At 43.2% G+C, this 21787-nt stretch overlaps 1 protein-coding gene across 3 annotated transcripts in view; it reads right to left on the bottom strand.

Annotated features, from left to right (window-relative positions):
• Positions 1-21787, bottom strand: part of COL4A6 (collagen type IV alpha 6 chain) — a 182160-nt gene that overhangs the window by 72337 nt on the left and 88036 nt on the right. The window lies entirely within an intron of this gene.

Here is a 21787-nt window from a genome sequence, read left to right as displayed (position 1 = left end):
AGACAAAACCCTACACATTAAACCACAAAGAGCAGGAAGTAGCCCTACTAAAAGAAATGCAGATTATATGACACGGGTGTCAAACACAAGGCCCGGGGGCCAAATCCGGCCCGCCAGACCTCGTCATGTGGCCTGCCGAGCGCCCCAGCCAGTGGGACCCAGCAGCGGGACCTTGCTGCTGAAGCGCCGTGCCGACAAAGCGCCGACAAACAGCTGGGGCCGGGGGGGATAGAAAGGCGGCCGGAGCAGCGCTGCGTGGAGCGCCCCGAGCCACAGCAGCAGGAGAAGGAGGAGGCAGCTTGCCGGGTCAGCGCCCAGCAGCGCCGCACGGAGAGTCCCGAGCCTCTGCGACGCAGCAGTGCTCTGTAGCACTTTGAATCCTCCTCCTCCTGCCATGGCTCGGCGCCTGGAAACGGCTGCTGCTGCTGCTGCTGCTGAAGCACAGACAAAGCACCCAGCAGCGCCGTGTGGAGGAGGAGGAGGATTCAAAGTGCTACAGAGCACTGCTGCGTCCCAGAGGCTCGGGACTCTCCGCACGGCGCTGCCGGGCACCGACCAGGGTAGCTGCCTCCTCCTCCTCCTCCTCTTGCCTCACCTCCTCCTCCTCCTGCCGCGGCTCAGCCTCATGAACGTGAGCTCAGCAGCGGCTCAGTCTCACGAACGTGCAACTCTGAGGCTTTACACACTTCTCCTAAAACGGACACCCGCTGCCTCACGCTGCACGGGAAATGCTTTTTGCCCCTGGGTCCCTTCGTGCTCTTTTCTGGTGCTGAATCAAGGCGGCGACCCCCCCCTTCCCTTTCTTTTTTCCTCTCTCTCGTTCTTATTCTTTCTTTCCCTCTCCTTCCTTCCTTCTTTATCTCTGTCTTCTCTCCCTCTTTCTTTTTCCTTCCTTCTTTATTCCTTCTTTCCTACTCTTCTTTCTCTCACCTCTTTCCTTCCTCTCTCCCTCCTGCTCCCTCTTTTCTTTCTTTCTTTCTTCCTTACTTCCTTCCTTCTGTCCTTCCCATCTTTCTTCCTCTCCCTCATTCTTATTCTTTCTTTCCCTCTACTTCCTTCCTTCTTTCTCCCTTTCCGTTTTCTCTCCCTCTTTCTTTTTCTTTCCTTCTTTATTCCCTTCCTTATTTCCTACTCTTCTTTCTCTCCCCTCTTTCCTTCCTTCCTCTCTCCCTCCCACTCCCTCTTTTCTTCCTTCCTTCCTTCCTTCCTTCCTCCCTCCCCTCCCTCTCCCTCTCCTCAGAAACATAGGATGCTGCTTCATACTTCTGGCCCTTAAACCCTGGAACCAGGAGAGCAGCTCCAGTGAGTCAACCTCAGCCAGTCCTTTTGGTGAAGGGTGGTGGCTCACTGGCAGAACATCTGTCCTGCATGCAGAAGGACCCCAGCATCTCCAGGTACTAGTAGCTCTGCAAAGGTCCTGCATGAAACCCTAGCGAGCCTCCACCACCCAGTGAAGTTACCAAAAATCATTTTTCAATAAATTGTACAATAATTGTACATTTAAATATCTACTTGCCATTATTCTGACTATGTTTCTGCTTTCAGAGCTAGTTATTACTTACATTATTACAAAAAAACAGTAATAATTGAATGCAGTAACAATAATTTATGATAATAAAGAGTGGACACATAGTCCTACAGATACAACCGGCCCTTTGAGGGTGACCAAACTGCTGATGCGGCCCCCGATGAATTTGAGTTTGACACCCCTGTTATATGAAAACCACTTATTAAAACAAAAAGGGTTACATCTGTTTGCTAAAATGCTGAAGAGCTAACAAGGAAAGTTACCCTAGGTAGGCTATTCCAAAATGTAGGTACCACAATCAAAAAGGTCCTGTCCCACCCCCTAGAAAACCATTTCAGAACAAGGGAGAACACAGAGATGGCTCTCAGGCCCAGAAACACAAAACGTCATTGTGGTGTAGTGGCTGGAATATTGGGCCTACTCCTTGTCACTGGAAAGGGATGATGATGGGCATTGTTACATGATCAAGTTGAGACTCCTACATTGCACAGGGTTGGAATAGATGACCTTTGGGATCCTTTCTAACTCAACAATTCTATGATTCTGCTATTCTAACTTCTGCAGCTTTTATCAGTTCCAGCTTTCAATTACCAAGCAACTGGACTGCAAATGATACAACTGGATCTGAAACACATACCTAAACACAAGTTACCTCTGATTTTTCAGCATGTAGTGCTGCCCAGCTAGAAGACTGATGTGCCTTGTCTTCTGTGGCTCACAGCAGAGGATGTTGCCCCTTTGCAACACATCACTCAAAAACATTGTGCCGGGAGTGTGCATGCTAAATCCTGGAAATTCCAAGGCTAAGAGAATGGTATATTGAAGTGTGGGGTCCAGCTCTACTTCATAAACTCACAGGAGTTATGTGGTTATGATAAGGAGTGTAGAGTGTTAATAATTTCAAAGGAGACTGGAAAGGTTTTAAACTGGATTTGAACAATAGAGTGAAATGCTTCTTTTCCTTTATTCTGAATAAGTTTGATAAATTTGGTTGTGTATAAGCATTGTTGTTAATAAACCAACAAAGACTTTTGTAGCACTTTAAAGATTAATGAATTCATTATGTCATAAGCTTTTGTGGACCATAGTCCACTTCATCAGATGCATCATGTGTAATCCTGGATTGGCAAGCATATGCAGTATACATGCATGGATGAGAGACCAGGGTTCACAGGATAATGAAAAGCACACACACACAAAAGCTTTGATGGTGATGCTTACCTGAAAGCAAAATAGTTACAGTGACCAATCAGCAAAACTAATTAATGCACGTAGTCCTTGCACACTTGACATGTATGATGGCACCTTAATAAATTTATTGCCTATAAATTTCTGCAAAACCCTCTCTCTCAGGGCTCATCCACACTTCTGCTTGTTCAGTGCTTTCTAGGCACGGGTACATGATGTTTTCCATTTGCCCTGCCTCCCCGCCCCCTGCTTTACTGCTGAATTGCCTGCTGAATTACCTGCTGTTTACCGCTGAATTGTAATAAACATCAATTGGGTTTTCTGGGGACTAGTGGAAGTGTGGATGAGCCCTAACTCTCCCTCTGTTTTTTTTTTTTTGCAACAATAGATACCAGTAAGCTCAAAATTATTTTTGTTGTTGTTGATGATGTTTCTGATTTGACTTTTTTTGCTTCTTTATGTACTACTAATGGAAATAACCATGTAGAGACAGAGGAGGAGAGGGAGAGAAAGAGATGTACTAAAGAGGGAGAAGAGGGCAGTGGGGGCAAGTTGTGAAAATGTGTAGTTAGGAGAAGCTGAACTCTCTGATAGCCACCCATCTATCCACCCAGCCCCTCCCCTCAGACCTTGCCAAACCCTCTCCCCTTACTATCATGCTTCCCTCTGAGCCCTCTGATTCAGAGCAGGAGTGGGAGTCACCAATGGATGTGTTTCTGAGATGGATGTGTTTCTGAGTCACCAATGGATGTGTAACCATCAACCCCCTTTCCCAGGGAATTCTGGGAATTGTAACTCTCTGAAGGGCATGCTAACAACTGTCAGCACCCTTAGCAAAATGCAGTTCTCAGGATGCTTCGGGGGAAGCCATGACTTTTTAGAGTGGTATGATACTGCTTTCATTTTGTACTGGGGACTCAGATCACCCTGAGGGATGTTGGGCTAGATGGGTCTTTGATCTCATCCTAAAGAGGCTTTCTTACGTTCGTATATAATAATGCAACACTGAGGAATGATTGTGAAGGTCATATCCAAATCTGATTACTGTTAGTTTCAAGAGTTCTACAAAGGAGGGATTAAGTGTAGGTCCTGTGTTCTAATCCCAAGAAAGAGAAAAAATGCCTGAAACCTCTGTTTTACTTTGCACACTACAAGAAAGATCTTAATACTGCTTGAAGATTTAGCCCAGTACCCTGGGGTGGCTCCAGTGGCACAAAGACCCAGCGAAATGTTGCTAATCTCCCTCATAATGTGATTAAACCATGATAATCTAATTCTTATGAATTTCATTTAAATCCTTTTGAAGATGGCTGGCAACAACATTTTCCACAGTAGAATAGAAAGAAACTGGTTAAACCATGGACAACAAAACCTAAGCGGCCAGCCCTTCTGCATTTTTTATTTGCACATTGTTTACCTTTATTATATTAGGAACCCCTAAAATGTCAGCTAAGCACATGGCAAAATTGCTTCCTTAACTGAGGCCCCATCTGCACTATACATTTAAAGCAGTATCATACCAATTTGAGGAGTCATGGCTCCCCCTTCAAGGAATCCTGGGAACTGTAGTTTGTCAAGGCTACTGAGAGATGTTCAACAACCTTTATTCCTTTCAAAACTACAAGGAAAATCTGGAAAATCTTACCCTGTGAGGGCAACAGGAGCTTCATAACTACCCTTTACAACTTTGAGGGAAGCCACGGCTGTTTAAAGTGGTATGACACTGCTTTTAAATATATGGTGTAGATGGGAGACTCAGTCTGAATCTAGTACAGTGATACCTTGGTTCTCGAACAGCTTGGTTCCCAAACAAATTCTCTCCCGAACACTGCAAACCTGGAAGTGAGTGTTCCAATTTGCAAACGTTTTTTTGAAGCTGAATGTCCAACGTGGCTTCCGCTTGAGTGCAGGAAGCTCCTGCGGCCAATTGGAAGCTCCGCCTTGGTTTTTTAACCATTTCGGGAGTCGAACGGTCTCCCGGAATGGATTAAATTCAAAAACCAAAGTACCACTGTGCAGCTAAGGCTATAATTCTAAGTAATGAGTAGCTTCCATTGAGGACTCTTCTGTTTACCACATTTACATTTGGCTTTTCTTCTAAGAAGCTCAAACGGCAACCATGGGGGGATTATCTGAGTTTATTCTCAAATCAACACTGTGAGGTAGGTTAGGCTGAGAAAGAGCAGAACACTGATGCAAAGTAGTAAAAATGCTTACAGTATTGTTATTTGCGGACAAATAACAGCCACAAGTGTATGAGGTGGAGAATGTGGATGGGGAGGAGCCCCCTTGCCCCCTTCACTCACAGTACTTGAGGGTTGTCCAATGGTGAGGGATAAGAAAGCACTTCCCAGCACACAGTCAAACCATGGGATTTGCCACCACAACTATTTTACTGTCCTAAGTAAAAACAAACTATTATTATTATTATTATTATTATTATTATTATTATTATTATTACATTATATTAAATTTATTGTATATGAATAATTTTTGTTAATGTTTTTCATCCATTCCTTCAGCTAAAAAAAGGCTCCCAAAGCAGCTCACAAATATCAGTGACAAGACAGAGCCTGCCCTCAGGCTTACAACCTAAGATGCACCACACAAAAGGAAAAGAGACAGGGAAGGAGAAGGAGAAAAGCAAGCCGAGGCACTAATTATTAGTTTCAGGGATCCTGTAGTGAACAGCAACAATGGACATTTTCTTTTTTTTTAAGAGTAGTCAAAAGCGCTGGCCTTCCAGCAAAGCTGGTGGAGAGGCCCTCTTCGGTGATGGAAGTCCCATCTGTTTCACAGCCTGATGGACCCTTATAGCTTGAGCCAGTCCTTCTTTCAGCCGCAGCACACTAAAGCGCAGTTCAGGCACCTCTCAGGTGGACGCCTGTGGCATTCACACAGAGCCCCCGGTCATTCCACGGACTATTGACCCTGTGTCTATTCTCTTCCACTGCCACCAACCTGGTTTCCCCGGTAATATATTCAGACTCAGTCAGGTTGTAACGTACAGTACGTATTAACAATGATTCCAGTTTATTTTGAATGCAAACAAGTTTTAAATACTTTGAAACACTGTAATCTGATTCACTCTCTCTCTCTCTCTCTCCCCTCTGTCTCTAACCCACTGACTCCTATGCCTCCCACCCACAAGAAACCAACTGAACTAACTGTCTCTCTATTTCCAACTGTCTTCCCCAACTGTCTAAAACCTCTGGCTAAGCCAGAAGGCAAACATACTTGGTACACTTTGACCTGTGAATCTTTGCTGATGAAGAATAGTCGAAACAGGGCCTTGTCCTGATGTTTATTGGAATTTATCCTTATTTGCCTTCAACATTGGGATTGATTCCCATTTAAACTCCGCATCAAATCAATAAAACCTTGTGAAGATTTTTTTGAAATCATCTTCTATTGGCCTGAGTTCTTGTAATTTATCGTTTATTTCTAAGCCTTTTAAAAGCAGGTAGGCTCTGCCTCTGGGCTTTTCTATTGCTCTAAAAAAAAGGTAAAGGGACCCCTGACCATTAGGTCCAGTCGTGACCGACTTTGGGGTTGCGCGCTCATCTCGCATTATTGGCCGAGGGAGCCGGCGTATAGCTTCCAGGTCATGTGGCCAGCATGACAAAGCCGCTTCTGGCAAACCAGAGCAGCACATGGAAACGCCGTTTACCTTCCCGCTGTAGCGGTTCCTATTTATCTACTTGCATTTTGACGTGCTTTCGAACTGCTAGGTTGGCAGGAGCTGGGACCAAGCAACGGGAGCTCACCCCGTCACAGGGATTCGAACCGCCGACCTTCTGATCAGCAAGCCCTAGGCTCAGTGGTTTAACCACAGCGCCATCTATTGCTCTACCTATTTCCAAAAGAACGGGCAAACGTCACAGTGCCATTGCAGGTTGGCTCCCCCCACCCGCTTCTTGCCTTTACGTAATTCAGAGAAGCCCAAAATGAACATTTCAAGTCAAAACAGAAGCTGACTCCACCTAACTCCTAGGTGTGATTGGTCAAAATATAGGATGGGGCCAATTTGTATTTCTTTTTCTTCAATCTGTCTCCCATGTACCAGCAGCAGGCTTTAAGATTTCCAGCCAGGCCTCTACCATTGCACACATGCATGTTGCGCATGGGCCCTTTTGAGCTGCCCTAGTCACCTGCCTAAATCTAAGAGAACGAGGGAGGTAGGGGTTACTTGCCCTGCACTAGAACCAGGGTGACCCCCAAACCAAGTAGAGAGACAGCTTGCTATAGTTCTAAGCACTTCTGTGGGCAGTTAACAAAGCTGTTGACAAACCGGCATCGGTTCGGGGCTACCACAAGTCACCCAGCGACTTACAAGCATCCTCAAGGTGTGAGCTAACAGCAGAAATGTATTGGGATGGGTAGACTCAAGTATCATATCATATCAATCATATCATATCATATCATATCGAGAGCTTTGTTTGTGTACAGAAGGCCCCAGGTTTCAATCCCCTGCATCTCAAGGTAGGGATGCGAAAGACCTCTGTCTGAAATCCTGGGGAGCCACTGATAGTCAGGGTAGAGTCTACTCAGTAGACAAAATTGGGCTACATGGACAAATGGTCTGACACATTTATTTATATACCCATTTATGGTTTTTGTGCTGAATGTCACTGCCTATACCAATCTTATATTTGTGTTTCCAAATGATTCTGTGTATACTTTATATAGTTCAAGTGAAGAACTTTTTAAAAAAGACAACACCACCACCACCTGATTTTAATATGCATCATGGGAACACAATCTGGAACAAAAGTGAAGCATTATGTTTCACACACTGTCATATTTGGTTCCTTTCTCATGTCGAAATGGCTTGTGTGTAATAAACGAACCTCCCAGGGCTTTAGGGTTTTGTTTCATTTTTGCTGTTGTTTACAGCAGTGTTTGCCCAGCTCAAAACCAGAAGTTACTATACATTCCAGTGACCCCCTGGGTTTTTTTATTGTGGAAAAAAACATTAAAATATAATCTTTGAGATAACTGCACTAAATAAGTTTCAGTACAAACATTGGCAGAGCTTTCCCCACAAAGTTCAAAGTGTTTCCAGCTGCTGTAATAGTGTAGTACCGGTAGTTAACATAGCAATCCTACCCATTACCCAGAAGTAACACTCTCACTGTGCTCAATAAGGCTTTATCCCAAGTTAAATATACATAGATTTATTTATTTCTAATTAATATCTCAAGTCTTTTTTTGCCATAAAGATGCAAACATCTTAATTCGCTCACAAGTAGTCCTACTGAGTCTTAGCTGTGACATCTGGCCCACAGGGACAAAAGAGTCTTCCAGAAGATTTGCAAATTATTGTGATATGCACACAACACCCATCAGCAAAAATGCAGGCAGGCAGTAGCTAGGATCCCATTTTCCACGGTGGCTAAATGGGTGCTTACAGGAAGCCCACCAAGCAGGACATGAGCGCAATGACCCTCTATCAATGTCATTACTCAGCAGTGTACAGTGTAATATACATTACCTATGTACACACAATTATATACCGTGTGTGTAGATAGGCAGACAAGTAATACCCAGTGCTGCATGAATGGATTTCCTTTTCCTGACTGCCCCATGGCCCTGCAGTACCTTGCAAACCCACCCAATCTGCTCCAGAGGGTACCCCCAGCCCTCTGAAGCAGATCTGGTGGATTTATGAGGGGCTGCATGGGGGGGGGGTAGGAAAGGAAAAGGGAGTCCCATTGGGCAAGCATAGACTTCATTCACTAGCAGATGCGCATACACAGCACTGAGGTGGGTGTGGGAGAATTCTATTTTACTAATTTGCTTTAGAACACAAATAAAAATAGAAGCATATATACAAATTTACATTCCTTAGGGAGATTGCAAGCTGATCTATACCAAGTCAGACACTGTTGCCACTGGCAGTGGCCTTAAATGACTTCAGGCAGGTATCTCTCCCAGACCTACCTGGAGAGGCCAGAGGGATTGAACCCGGGAACCTTTTAATGCCAAGCATGTGCTCTGCCACTGAGCTGCAGTCCCTGCCCCCCACCCCCCAACCTGAGGCCAATTTGGAAATGCTGTCCAAGCTTATGGAGAATTTAACATTTGCAAACTGATGCTTCAAGCAGTGGGGAGGGGGAAACAAAACAGCCCCGTTTTATTTTTTACTCTGTCAGGGAAAAGTGACAAGTGAGTGAAATCCTACCATGCACTCCTGCCAAGTCTAGCAGCGCTGTTTAATTGGGGTGGGCGGTGGGGGATGGGGATGCATACACTTTTTCCTTCCCAAGAAATGAGTGGGTAGGGTCACCCACCCCCCACCAAAGAGTGGGGCAGGCGCCAAGTTTGTTCACTGTGGCTGATCTCCACTGCCTGAGCCTGCAGTCCTCGTGCCACCCGCGAGGATCAAACTCAGGCGGGATCAAATGCCCTAGGCAACATCAGAGATGTGGAGGGATAGCTCTAGGCCAGCAGGAATGCAGATAACTTGCAATTACATGAGATCTCATTCATGGATTGTCAAATTAGCAGAGGTTGGCAGGCGCTCCTTACCTCCTCTTAATTGAGAGCAAAAATGAGCTCTGGCATAGCACTTTGGAATGAAAGGAACTAGAGATATGTGAGGAATTTGCCCTTTGTTTTAAGAAGCACGGACAGTTAACATGGATGTCAAAACACACAGGGCTTGGTGAAATTCTAGGGGATAAAACCGCTGTAAAAGGGGCTGGCTTATGGGGCAACAACATGCTCGAAACCACACTTTAAAAGAAAATAAAAAGCTTAATCTTATGCATATGAATCTTTGATCTCTGAAAGCCAGCTCCCTGCCACCCCCTGCCACTATCATATAAAGACATTACAACAATTAGATGATGAGTAAAATTCCTTAGCTCGCTCCTAGAAGAATGATGAAACCATTTTTACAATTATTATTATTATTATTATAGATATTCCACACTATTTAGATCAGATAGATTAACAGCAAATTACTGTACTTGTTGCACATTCCATCCTGAAATGAGGCAGGATGGACAAACAAGGTTACCAACTTTGAATTTATATCATATGCAGTCATTTGATTTTAAACTTGTCTTGCTGATGTTAATACTGCCCACCTGCAGGCTTTTAAGACACGATAGCTCCAGCAATGAAATTTGGGTGTGGAGATTTGAATGTTCTCATTTCTACAGATTCACATATCAAAAGCATTTATAGCGCACAAACCTTCTGCATTGGAAACAAGGTGGCAAAAGTCATGCAATGCTATAACCCAAAGAGTTTTATTTTGTGCACCCACCCAAAGTTATTGGCCTGTATTATTCTTTGGATTTCAACCACTTCATCCAAAGGTGGTTAACCTGTTGCCCTACAGATGTTCTCAGACTTCAACTCCAATGAGCCTCAGTCAAACATAGACAGTTTTCAGTGATGATGGGAATTGTAGTCGGGCAACATCAAGAGGGTCAAAGCTTGCCCATTCCCAGTCTAATCTCAAGTGAAACATCAACCCTCTTGATGTTGCCCAACTACAATTCCCATCATCCTTGACCACTGGTGGCGCTTTAAAAACAAAACAAAAATTTGAAAATGTGGGGTGAATGAACTATTAATAGAAAGACCCCAGAATCAAATTAGGATGAAACAAAATTAATGCTCTTTGTCAACCCTCTATTGCTCAGAACAGAGTAAGCTTTGTGCAAGTATATCAATATGAATGCTTTAAAAGCAGGTAGTCTTGAGGAGGCTAGTCTAACCCAGACTTCTGCAACCTGCAACATATGACCATATGGTGTCATATGAACATAGGATGCTATGTTATACAGACTCTTGGCACTCCTATTGCAATATTGTCCAAACTAACAGCAGCTCTTCCAGGTACCATATAAGGGACATTAGTCCTTTTTTCTGGGGGTGCGCATACCCCTAAACATTTTGTGAATCTTTGTACTTTTGTCCATTTACTGTATTCATTTTTCCCAATTTGAACTATAAAATTGTGATTTTGTTTTCAGAAAAAAAAACCTGGGGGACATTATTAGCTCTGCTTGGAGAAGGCCAATGGTCAGGGATGGTGGAGTTAGTTTTGAAACCTCTGTCTGCAGAAGGCTGATGTGACTGGCAGACCTTCTATGACTAATGAAAGCACAAACAGGTAAGCAGTCTTCATGCCTCTCTGGAGGAGCCCCCTCACCTTTGAAAACCCCTGCTCCACAGAGCACTCTTGCCATTTCTCCCTCTCTCCCTCTCTGGTATTTGGGCTTACTGTGCCAACTCTCCATTCCAGAGCCCAGCAATGCCTTTTATGGTCTGATAGATTCAGAGTTGCCTGATCTACTTCAGCTCTGGTGAGAGGTCATCTAAACCCATTTTATCATTCCCTGAGCCAAATTGCTCACTGGAGACTGCATTTTAAAAGTATAATTAAAAATGTTTGGGCAGCGAGCTGACAGAAAAATGGCACCTAGCAAAGCACTGCCAGTCCTGTCCCGTTCCGCCCCCCTCTTTTCTTTTTTTACAGCATTATGCTTTTCATGCATAGGGCTTTTATTCTTTGATTCTATTCAATGCTCCTTTCGGGAGTTGTTTCCATGTCTCTCATTTGAAATCCTCGAGCTATTAAATGGGTCTGTTAATCCTGGTGGTGTTGAGCATAAAGCAATCTCTACTTTTAACTATGGATCACTATGACGACTCTCATTTTACATACCCAAGAAAAAGAAGACATGTCCAGGGAAAAGGGGACATATGGCAACCCTACATTACGATCATTTTGAAACAAAACTTTAAGACATGACAAAAGACAATCAGTTCGATAGGGAATGGTTTCTGTTCGTCAGATTTATAAACGGTACCCAGAGGTCACATCATACCCCCTGCATCCCATTCAACTATAGGGAGCGAATACCCGAATATGGTTTCTGTGTGCTGCTCTGGTTCGCCAGAAGCAGCTTAGTCATGCTGGCCACATGACCCGGAAGCTGTCTGCAGACAAACACTGGCTCCCTTGGCCTATAGAGTGAGATGGGTGCCGCAACCCCAGTCATCCGCAACTGGACCTAATGATCAGGGGTACCTTTACCTTTACCTTTTACCAGAATATGGTGTTTATATTTGCTTCTCAGTGTGTCTTGAGATGGCTACATACTCCGTCCTGCACAGGTTTAATGAAGGCTGCTTACTGCTTTTATGTTCACCCTGTATGTTCACAAAAGTAATTATAAATGTTTCCCATTCCCGTTCATGGTCCATTCAAAGTATTATTTGTCTCAAGAGTTAACTGCCGTGTTGCCCTTAAGCTGATAAAACAATGAATGAACGCATGAATGGGAAGGAAACTGAAACCTTGATTAGTCTTGGATTGTCATGTTTTCTTTGAGGCATTCATAACCTAAGGAATTTGCCTTATTCTAGGTTGGACTGTTTGCCCACCTAGCAATGACTGTGTATTTTGACAGACAGTACCTCTTTAAGCTGTCTCAGTCAGATGCCTTTCAGATCGCCTAATAGCTGCTATTTTTAAAATGAACAAAACTGGAGGTGGTTGTGATACCACTGAGATATGGTCCCATTGCAGTGAAAGGTAGGAGACTGGGCCCAGTTGGATCCAGTAACATTCCACACAGATCCTTGCAAGGAAGAGAATTGTCAGTGCATCTGATGCTGACACTGCCTCACCTCTACCTCCCCAGCAGGTATTGTAACCCACATTGAGAAGGAAAGTCAGGGTTGCAATTGATTTTGCACCCCACCCCCTGGCAATACAGATTGAGCTAGAATACATATTGGGCTACAGAAATATCCCCACAATAAAAGCCCACCTCTTCACACAAGTGATTCAGCTCTCTTCCAGTTTAGTAGAAGCTTTTCTACACATTCTAGCCCACTAGGCCTCTCCCCAAGAAGGAGCTAGTGACCAAAAATGTAAATTCTGCTCAAAGCAATGGGACTTATTTATATTATGCTTAGTGAACCACAGGAGTGATCCAGTGCAGTATTATCATCATCATCATCAACATCATCATCATCATACTAATATACCGTATATATATACCAAGTACCTGACAGAATACCTTTAAGCAGTTTAAAAAGAACAGTCTAAAATGTTCAGTAACACTCCGCCGATAAAAGCAAACATTAAAAACAAATTAACATAAAATGATAAATATACATAAATAAGCAATTTTAAAACAATTATAATAACATTACATTTTAAAATTACATGCCAGGATAGGTTTGCTGAAACAGAAAGGGTTTTTAGCCAGCATGACAACAACTCAACCATAGGTACCTGCTTAATATTAATGGGCAGGGAGTTCCAAAAAGTAAATGTTCCCACACTGAAGGATTTATTCCCTACAAGTGCAGAATGAACATTTTGTGGCATTTGAATTACAAAACACACACAGATAAAAAGTACTCCCTACCCTCCCAAAAGGGATTGTGAGATGATGCTATTGAAGAAAAAGGCATATTTCTTTAATTTGCACACAGAGGAATGCCTCTTACAGTTCCCCCATTTACGTAGATCCAACCTAGAAAGTTATTGTCCAGTTCTGTGCAACCCTGATCATCATTCTTATAGCAGGGATGAGGAGCATGTGGACCTCTGGATGTTGCTGGACTACACCTCCCATCATCCCTTACCACTGGCTTACCACTGGCTGTGCTAGAAGATGCTCATGGGAGTTGGAGTCCAACAAATATCTGGAGCGCTGCAGATTCCCAGCCGTGCCCTAGGGCCTTTAAACTGGGTGGAACTAGTTATATCTCTTTTGATTTCAACAGAGCTCTAGCCAGCCAGCATGACTGTTTTCTAGACAAGCTTATGCTAATATAAATTGTTAGTTTTCAAAGTGTCACAGAAGCAGACTAAACATGAATAGGGCTGGACTCTCTGAGGAAAAAAAACCAACCATAATTTGGGAAGGCAAATGTCTCCAACCCAAATGCCCAAGAAAATGAAGTTTATGCAATCTTTCTTCTCAAGTGCAGTACGCTAAACAGGGGAATAGTGAAAATGAACAAATCCCTCACTGGAATTCCCACTGGCTAAGGTTTATAAAATAAATGATTCATTCCAGTGGTGCTTGTCATCACTTAAATTGTATGTCTAAGTCCTTGGACCTTTCATTACGTGGCTGTATTAACACTCCAAAAAGGCTGTTCGTTCCATTTGTTGGTATAAAGTGCACTTCCAGTCTGCTTAATCTTTGATGGACAGGCCCAATTGTTCCTGAAATCCCTGGCTATACAATACAACAAAGGCTTAAAGGCCTTTCTGGGCCTGGGCTACTACCCACAATGCACTGTGCTTCCTGTCCCTGTAGGGCTGGAATTCATGACCATGCAAAATGCTCAATCACACACTAGGCCAGGGCTTAAGTTGGGCTCTTTGTACAGCAGCATCTAAGGTCGGGAAGAAGATTTTAACTGTCAGGGCTTGGTGCTCATTGGCTCATTGATGAGAGGGAGAAGGAAATGCAGCGACACAAGATCACCAGCGGATGGTGTGTAGCTAACAGCAATCTGGCTCTGATAACAGGGGAGCCTGTTGGCTGGACTCCCATCTGTGGCTTAAGGGAGTTTGATATGGGACCCTAAGGGGTTGCTTATCTCTCCAAACCCAAACAGCAATGCCTGAATAGCAACTGTCTCGTGCTCCCATAGAAAGGAGGAACCGAGAAAATACTTTCTCAACTACTCATCCGTCGCACAAGAGGTCTGGAAGCAAGCGAAACCTTGAAAAGTGCAAAAATCTACTCTTTGGTTTTGTCAATACTCCAAAAAGAAAGAATGTGAAGTATCTCAGTGGAACAGTTTTGCCATCCATCCTAAGAAAAGCACAAGGGTGGGTTTCACTGCAACACACCTCCAAATGCTTTGGTAGCATCTGGAATGTAAGAATGTAAGAAGAGCTCTGCTGGATCAGACCAAAGCCTATCTATTTCCTGTGATGGCCAAACAGATACGGTATGTAGGAGACACCCACAAACAGGGTTTATCCTACTGATATTAATCCTAATGATATTCAGTGGAACTCCTGCACCTGGGGTTCCACTGAATTACCACAGTGCCCATTGATAGACAACCACCATGAATTTATCCAGTCCCTGAAAGTCTCATAGAGGTCATGAAAGATTAAACATTATGTAAAGATGGCCTAGTCCATGCCACCTCAAGACCAGGTAGCACTTCTGGTCACCCCAAACAACATGTTTAAACCCCTTCTTTTAATCACAGGGTCTGGGTATCTCTAAATCACTACAAGTCTCAATGAACTACCGTGGGCCAGAAATTCACCACATATGAATTGAAATTCACCATATTTTGATTAAAACCAAGGCAGACCAGATTTACAAAACATGCTGGTGTGTGTGTGTGTGTGTGTGTGTGTGTGTGTGAGAGAGAGAGAGAGAGAGAGAGAGAGAGAGAGAGAGAGAGAGAGAGAGAGAGGTGGTGGTGGTGGTATAGACTAAGGTCAGGGAGTTCCAGAGTTCAACCTCCACCCTCGGCCATAAAGCTTGCCCTTGTTCCAGTCACTCACTCTCAGCCTAAGAACACCTAGAGAGCTTCATGACCAAGTGGAGATTTGAACCTTGGTCTCCCAGGTTCAACACTATAACCACTACACCACACAATACAAATTTATGAACATTTATTCAATTAATGAAAACTAGGGGCTCAGTTACATCTCCACTTTCCCTATGACTTTTCCTTGGGAAAACCCACTGTTTAGCCACTGAATCAGAGCAAATGCCAATCGGATTTTCTCTAGATGTTTGCTCTGGTTTAGTGCGAAACAGTGGGTTTCCCAGGGGAAAGCAGCAGGGCAAAGGCCAAATCGCTTGAACCCATGCGTAGAAAGCACAGGACATTGAGAAAACCACTTGAACCTATGTTTTTGAGGCACAGGACGAGCTGAATAGCGGACAAGCCTCCCCCCCCCCAAGTTAATCAGCTAAGGATACCCTCAACCAGTACTGTAGTAGCCTTGCTTATATTATCTGTAAAAGAAGTAGCATTTTAAACAGATAAGGGTGGCCTCAGGACACACCTTAGCCACAGAAACGTTGGCATTAACAAGCCCTCTATCAAAGAAAGCCTAGCATTCCATGGCATTCCAATCATACTCTGTTCAAAACGAAATGCTGTCAGCAGCAAACGCTTATGCATTCTCTGCCTTTGCTGCGATATCTGAGCAAAACACTGGCCTTTAGTCAGCCAGAGGAGCTATTCTGCTCTTGTGTTTGAGCACAAAGTATCATGAAGACAGATCCCTGTGCTAAAGCATGCGGCTGAGAAGCAATGCGGAACTTCCACATTGCTGTTTTTAATTCAGTCGCTACAGTTTCCACTGCTGACACCAGTCACAAAGTTTGCTTGGCTGATCCAGTGCCAGGAGGGACGTTGCCGGCACTCTGGCACCAGCTGGTAAAGGCCACCTCTGAGTCTATACTTCACACTGGAAGCAGAAGATACACAATGCTAAGGGGAAGGAACCGACCTATCTTTGAAATTGCACCAATGGAGGGGATGTAAAAGAATGAGAGGAGAGGAAACAGATAACTGTTTCCACACTGACACCATACATTTAAAGCAGAGCTTTCCAAACTGTGTGTTGCGACACGTTAGTGTGTCAGCTGTGGTGTGTGGGTATGGAACATGAATACTCCCTGCGCTCCTCCTGGGGCAGGAAAGGGGTTAGTTTAACCTTCAGTTTGCTAGTAAAACTGAATTAGTGTGTCATGAAATAACACATGTCTAAAAAGTGTGTCACAAACATGAAAAGTTTGGAAAGCTCCGATTTAAAAGTTTAACGTTCATGGCTTCTCTCAAACAACAATGGGAATGGTCCTTTGTAAAGGGTGCTGGGAATTCTTGCTCTTATGCTTTGCTTTTCAAAGTCCCCTATCTTGGATTAATGAAGATACACACAAGAAGGTGGTGGATGGAAGTTGAAGGACCTTGCTTGAGATGCAGTGTAGAGAGGACTTGGTGGCCAGCAGGTGGATCATTCTAAGTCCTAAAACAAGAAGCTAGAATAGCAGACTTTTCCAAACAGCAAGGAGCAGTTCATGATCAAGGAAATGGCAGGCAGCTTTCTGGAGGTGCTGCTGCTGCTGCTGCTACTAAAAAGTTGATTTATGGGGATATTTGTGGCACATTGGATCCCCCACGAAATCTACAGAAGAACTGGAAATGACAGTGGGAAACTGTGGAAAATAAAATATAGCAAAATGGGTTTTAAAAACCTGCTACTACCACCTAGTGATTTTGTGTTGGTTTTTTGGCAGGGTGGGGAAAGGCACAATAAACATTTTTTGAGAGGGTGACAGAAACCATACCTCTCAACAGAGTGCTTTTGTGGGGGGGGGCCCTCATATGATATGCAAATCACATGACTCACACCGACATGCAGCCCTGGAATACAGAATCCTGGTTTTTCTGCCACAACATATTGGAGAGTATGCAGATACAAGTTTTAGGGCAATTCAGTTTTAAGTATGTCTCAGTGTCCTTCCTCTTGGGGGACTTAATTGAAGTAGACTAACAGGTTGCCTGGCACAGAAACCGAGTACCAAAACAGTTCATACTCAACTTCCAGTGTTGGATTATGTTGCTCTTATATTTAATACATATGCTAAGCCCCACCCCAGACCAAGATTATTGGTAATGTTTAATTTATTTAGACAATTTATATACCACTTCATTACAATCTTATCTCAGCAATGTACAAGGAAAGCAATATCATGAAAAGAAAAAACCCACTAAAACTATATTTTTACCCTGTTCCTATTTATCCTGCTCTATGATAAAAGTAGTAATGAAAGCTCCAGATTCTGCCCAAATAAATACACAGGCAAGATGCCACCAAGAAAGGAGGGGTTACTCACAGTTCTTATCATTTTGGGATTTTTGGCACAAGACTCCAGATACTCTGCATACAGCACCCATGAACATTTAAAAAGTGAGGTTGAAACTAGCTGTGCTTATCTTAGTACATTGTACAGAGTATTTGGATACTGATTCAGTCACAGAAAGCATTTTCCTTGCATATTTCCTATACCACTGGCAAATCTGTATCAGTCACCAACATATTTCCTCTTTCAAGACAGAATCCTTCTAGAAGCAGTGGAAAACAGCTGGCAAATGAGTTCAAAACTGCATGCAAACCGAGGAGCTTAGGAATAAATCCTCATGGGTTTTGCCAGACTGACTATGTGCAGGTTGAAGATTGTAGAATCTGTTCAAATGTTTGCAGCTTGAATGAGTAGCTTGAAAAGAAATGTCCTGAGGACATTCAGTGGGGGAGATTTGTCTGCACAACAGTGCTTGAATAGTTTCAAGGGCCATTACATACGTAACCTGAAGCAGGCTATGTTTTCTTAACTCAGATTCCACTCACTTTCAAAGCACCATGTACTATAATGACACTGCCTTGCAGACATCCTCTTCCTTCGTGATTTACCCTTTCTTCCATTTTTTTATACATGCCCTTATTACATCTCAGCTCATCTGTGATCTCCCTGTGAACCACACTGGTTTCTTTAAATGCCTCCCACTGCAGTGACTCAGACAGAGGTCAGGTAAGTGCCACAGCCCCACCACCTCTTCTACTGCCAGAACAAGCCCTACTGAATGGGGGCCTACAACAGTACTTTCACAAGTCACCCACTCATTCAAAGGGGGTGCATTCAGACATAGAGTTTATTGTGCAAGTTTTACTGGCTGCAATGCTAATGCTTCTGTTCTGGGTTCTATTATTCCTTTTACACTGCATTACCAGTTGCATTATCTATTTTTTGATTGATTACACCACCATGTGATACTAAATTTTACATTGCTGTAAAGGCCATATGCCAGAATCCCGCTCCAGTTCTTGTTAAATTGTAATTCAAAACTCCTGCAATTTTCTAGGTGACCAGAGTAAATAATATGAAAATTATTTCTCAACTTCTACTAGTTTTTCAAAAGTGACTGTTGCATCATGCGATAGATCACACAAACATGGAAAATATCAGGTAAGGAAACACTTTGAAAATTGAATTAAGTGCTGTTTGAATGCAGCCCCAGCCTTTAAGATGCTTAAATGTTTGGAATTTAGATGCAAACTTTCCCATAAAGTTGCGCAGAAAGGACCCCAGGTGTCCTTCATCCTAAGAATGCATGAGTCTGTTGAGATTCAGAATAAACAAGCTAGCTCTTTTATAAATATTTAACAGAATGATGGCATCGTCAGCAGAACCAGGATTCTCCCCAATTAAGACCAATTCCTTGCATGACACACTGTTAAGACAACTTTTCACTGTTCAGCAAATATTTATGATGTACTTTGTTGATATCCTAATGTACAGAAACCAGCAGAGGTGGACTCATATGCCTGCTCAGACCATGAATACATGTTTTATTAGTACATGAGTCACTTGTTGAGAATCCTCTTTACAGGAGGTCCTTTTTGAACCAACACACACATGTGGCAGTTTATGGTAGTGGTGCCCATACAGGATATGCATACCCCGGCTAAACACAGAAGCTTAGTGTGTTAGGGGAGGGGTAGTATCCCTGGTGGGGGACATGTTGTGGTCCTTCTGGCATAGTTTGTCCACCTTTGGTCTCCACCCTGCCCATAGCTCTCAACTGTGATCCCTAGAAGTTGTCAGCACGCGACAGTGGCCACCATAGCTGCCAAGTACCCCGTCTGGCACTGGTGTTGGCACCGGCCATTTTCGGTGCCCATAGATGGGTAAAGCGACACCGGAAGTTGCGTCTATGCACTTCTGGACATGCGCAGACGCGACTTCCAGCACCGGCCATTTTCTGGTGCAAAGCAGCAAAGCGGCACCAGAAAAATGGCCGCCGACAGGAACAAAAATAAGGGAAATTAACGGGAGAGGAGCTGGAATGGGAGACCTCCGGGAAACGGTAAGGAAAAACGGGGGTTTCCCAGGAAATACGGGGTACTTGGCAGCTATGGTGACCACACCCTGAGAATGGCTAAAACAGGTGAGGGTAGCTGATAGGCCTTAAACCCTCAGTAAGCTAGGACCTTCCCCTGCATGCGAAGATGGGCTCTGGTGGATTGAGCAGACAGGACCAATAGTGGGTCCAACAGTCAAGAAGGCAGTTTCTGCGCCTGCTGTGTAGAGAGAAGTGAGGGGCAGATGGTGTTCGTCACCCTGGAAAGGCAGCCTATCTAGGAGAAGGAGAACTCTGATTCTAAACCTCTGCTGCCTTGTGAGATATCTTCAGTGGAAGAAAAGGCTAAGGAGTAAACCCTGAAGCTGTTTTTGCTGTAAACAGATATGGTATTTTACTTTTTGCTGCTAAGGACAAATGCTTGACTGTGAGTAAAATATGTGTTTTAAACTTACTTTTCATAGGTCTGTATCCTATTTCTTTGATAAACAGGCAACAAAGGGGAAGTTCAGCTTAGCGGCTAATTCCTGTGCTTTCAATTAAACTGCTTAAGATGGGATTTAAACTCTGCTCAGCCCCATGCTTCTAAATGCAAGTGTTAAGCTGACCCTTTTGTCTGTTTACCCAAATACATGGGTCTGCAGAGGGATAAAATATAGTTAATTATATTCCCTCATCTACCTAATAAACCCATCAAGTACAACATCTGGAGACCCAAGAGTGAGGGCTCACAGCTGTTTTAATGTATGGATTCAATCAGATCACAGCTCTCAAGTGAACAGCAAAACATTTAAATTCTTTTGTATTGCCACATTCTTTAAAAATATAAAAGCAGATTTATTTATTTTTTGTTCTCCACAGTCTCCCTTAGTATAACCAGACTGACATCAGCACCCAAACTCCCCATGCCCTCCCTGCCAAGGCCCACTGACATCAAAGTCTTCTCTGTGCTGGCCAACTGTATTGAGGAAGTGCCATTTAAAATTTCCCACAATGCCCCAGAGCAATATGATTTCATCAACAGGTAAAGCTTATCGTGGGCAGAGGGGCTGCAGGCAACTTGATTTATTTAATTTTTTTCACACAATATTTATTCATTTTATAAGAATGGGGGGGGAAATGCAAAGTACAAAAATACAAAAAAGAAAGAAAATAAAACACAAAAATACAGAATACAAAAAAGAAAAAGGAAAAAGAAATTCATATTTATAATTCTTATATCTTAACATTTGTGACTTCCTCGTGTCCCCCTCACTGTGTTTCCTTGTAAATCATCTTTAGTAATTTATATATCAAAATTCCAATCATCTTATATCTTCTTAACATTCTTAACCTTCATTTCATTTCTCAGTTAATACCTATACCTAAATCTTAAAATACCTTAACATATCTTTCTTCTACAACTTCTAAATACTTCCAAATCTAATTTAAACACTACCAATATTGCAATTCTTATTTATATATGCTTTAAACTTCTTCCAATCTTCTTCCACCGACTCTTCTCCCTGATCATGTAGTCTCCCAGTCAGCTTGGCCAATTCCATAAATCATTTTCATTTGATTTATATAATGCTTAATATGTTAAAAGTATATCTAAGCAGTAAACAAAAAAACTGATACAAAAATACACAGCTACATATAAAAATGTTACATTAATACAAAGTTACTAATATATATATATAAATCAATATCCATTCATTTTCCTTTTGACACACCCTCCCTCTTGGCCTCTGGGTTCTTAACCAGGGTCCAAACAAACTCTCAGTTCACCCCCAAAGTCTGACAATGAGAATAATTCCTGTAAACAGCAGGCAGTACCCTAGTCTCTCACTCTAGACTTGCTTTTTATGGGCAGGCTCAAGGTGGAAAGTCCTTCCTTGCCTGCAGTTGTGTCCCATTCAGCTGCATGTGCCACACCCAGTTCCAGTTACAGCAAGTTTGCTGAGTTTCCCAGGAGGTCCAGAGGATGGGGAAAGTGCTCTTTCCACTCACAGCTCTTTCTTTGCCCTCTGTCCTCTCCTCCAGCTGCTTAGCAACCCAAAAATAACCAGCCCAAGTTAGCAAACCATCAAAAAGGGAAATGGTGGCTGCACCACTGATCATCAGTGTTACATCGGTGAGTGATGTAACCCGGCTCAGAGTGCCATCACTTGTGGAAGAACAGTGGTATCAGGC

This window comes from Zootoca vivipara, chromosome Z (genome assembly GCF_963506605.1).
Source record: "Zootoca vivipara chromosome Z, rZooViv1.1, whole genome shotgun sequence".
Lineage (NCBI taxonomy): Eukaryota > Metazoa > Chordata > Lepidosauria > Squamata > Lacertidae > Zootoca > Zootoca vivipara.
The sequence above is the reverse complement of the archived record's forward strand: the minus strand, read 5'-3'. Positions and strand labels throughout refer to the sequence as shown.